We start from the raw sequence: 2,673 nt of genomic DNA on the forward strand, positions 1-2,673 counted from the left end.
AATTATTAACTATATAATCACATTACATTAAAACATACCAAAATAATATTTAATAAATATCCAACTATCTACCTTAAAATCATGACACACAGTATGTACAATAAAGATTTATGTTTACCGTATATTATAAGAATATATGAAATAAACATGAATAGAAATTGGCACATTAACACTATTCATTTGAAACTTAGCCCGACTCATAATACGTATAATCAAAACATTATTTTATATGAAACAACCTTAAAAATCACTATTACATCCCTTATCTATTTATTTATCACATCCTATTTTTAAATTAAAAGAAGTTGGTATACTAAAATTAACCAGGAATTACAAGGTCTCCGACCACCATGTCGGAGGTGTCCTGCTATTCTTTCCCAAAGGAAGAATAATTAAAAAAAAAAAAAACCCAAGATAGCGCACGGACCGTCTCCATTTGACGCTATATAACCAGCAAGTTCTAATGTTCTTAAGGGAGGTTCACGATGCCGAGTAAATAGAATGGCTTCAGTCTTGCTTTCGTTAAGCTTAAGCTTCCATTTAGTAAAAAAGGTGTGAAGCCGATCGATGGATAATTGTAAGCGACAAATTATCAATATCATCAGAAGATGTATAAGATGCCGTGTCATCCGCAAAACAGGCTAAATTTGTTCTAGGTTGTCTTGGGATGTCATTTAAATATAACAGAAACAAATATGGACCTAAAATAGATCCCTGAGGGACGCCAGCTGGCATTGTCCGACACAATGATTCGCTCTCACCAATATAAACCCTAAACTTACGATCCCGTAGATAGGACTTGACAAGTTTTATCAATGGTGAGGGTACGAGTATGTTCAGAACCACCAGTTTGTGAAGAAAGCCCTCGTGCCAGACGCTGTCAAAAGCTTTTTCAATGTCAAGTAAGACCATACCAGTAGATTGGTGAAGATTGAGGTTATGAGTTATAACTCTAGAACGGTAATTAAAGATGTCTTTATTCCAGTGAATAACACAGAAAGAAATAGTTCAGTTCTTAAAAGAACATACTATTGCCGATCGTGTGTTTTACTGCTACTTCTATAACGAAGAGTTATATTTAGCATTTTCTAAAGTTTACACAACAATTTTTAATGAGAGAGGTCCTAAGCTCTTCAGATGCAAATCAGGCGTTACCTTAGTTGAAAACAAGACGGAACAACAAGAAATAATTAAGAAATATCATGAGGGTAAAACAGTGCATCGTGGTATACAAGAAACGTATAAGCAAATACACAAAAACTACCACTGGTCCCACATGTTGCTTACCATCCAGGCATTTATAAATAAGTGTAGCATCTGTTTACAAGCAAAATATGAAAGAAACCCCCTTAGAGCCTCGTTAGCCCTAACGGAAACGCCCACTAAACCTATGCGACATATTTTTATGGATTTATATTCTACAGGTGGAGCTACCTTCCTTACTATTATAGATAATTTTTCAAAGTTCGCACAAGCAATCCCATTAAACGCAACTAGTAGTGTACATATAGCTGATGCCCTATTTCAGGTTTTCTCAATTTTAGGTACCCCATTTAAAATTACTACAGACTCTGATAGCAAATTTGATAATGAGGTAATAAAAGAGGCAGGCAAAATTGTGCAGATTGACGAGAGCAAATTTGGAAAACGCAAATATAATAAAGGTAACATACATATAAGTAAGATGACTTTTCACATCTACTTTTTGCCATGCTAAATGTCTAAAATTAATTTTACTTGTTGTAGGATGTCACATAGAAGGACACTGGGTGCTCGGTATGATTGAAGATGGGTCTGAGGATCTCAGACTAGAGGTGTGCCCGGACAATATTAGATCTGCTGAGATGCTGGTGCCACTTATAAAGAAACACGTGGCTGCTGGCACCACAGTTCATACAGATTGTTGGCGGGCATATGATTGCTTGGCAGAACATGGGTACATCCATAAAAAAGTCAACCACTCAGACCCAGACAATCCATTTGTGGCTGAAGATGGGACTCATACTCAACGAATTGAGTCCCAATGGAGAGCGATAAAAAGATATTTTAAAAAACAAAATTACAATAATACACAATTGCAGACGTCATAGTTGAATATTTGTGGAGGCGAAATATTGAGAAATATAAAAAGGATCCATTCCTTGAAGTAATGCAAGGTATAAAACATGTAAAATTAATTAAATAATTAAAATAAAACTTCCATTGTTTCATTTACCACTATCATAGAAAAAAGGTATATTTAACACAGGATAATTAATATATTTATAGGTCAAAATATATTTTAAAAAGCTAGGTAAGGTTAGAACATAAAAGACCATTGAGAACCGAGCGAAGCGGAGACATAAAAAGGTATATTTAACATAGGATATTTAATACATAGGTCAAAATCTATTTTAAGAAGCTAGGTTAGGTTAGGTTAGAACATAAAAGACCATTGAGAGCCGAGCGAAGCAGAGCGGAGCGAGACGTCCCCTAGAATCTGACACTTAAAAGGTATATTTAACATAGGATATTTAATATATAGGTCAATATTCCTATGTAAAAGAAGTGAGGTTATGATTTATAAAAAAATCATTACTCGAAAACTATACTTTTCCGACAAAGGGGAAAGGTGGGGGGGGCTTCCCCTACCTCCCCCCTCCCACTCCCACCCTCGTACGCAAGTACCGGATA

The 2,673-nt window shown here is 35.3% G+C and overlaps 1 pseudogene; it reads left to right on the forward strand.

Moving 5' to 3' along the window:
- The first annotated feature begins 276 nt into the window (after positions 1 to 276).
- Positions 277 to 2,205, forward strand: LOC120635900 (annotated as a pseudogene).
- The last annotated feature ends 468 nt before the right edge of the window (positions 2,206 to 2,673 follow it).

Source organism: Pararge aegeria, chromosome W (assembly GCF_905163445.1).
Source record: "Pararge aegeria chromosome W, ilParAegt1.1, whole genome shotgun sequence".
Classification (NCBI taxonomy): Eukaryota; Metazoa; Arthropoda; class Insecta; order Lepidoptera; family Nymphalidae; genus Pararge; species Pararge aegeria.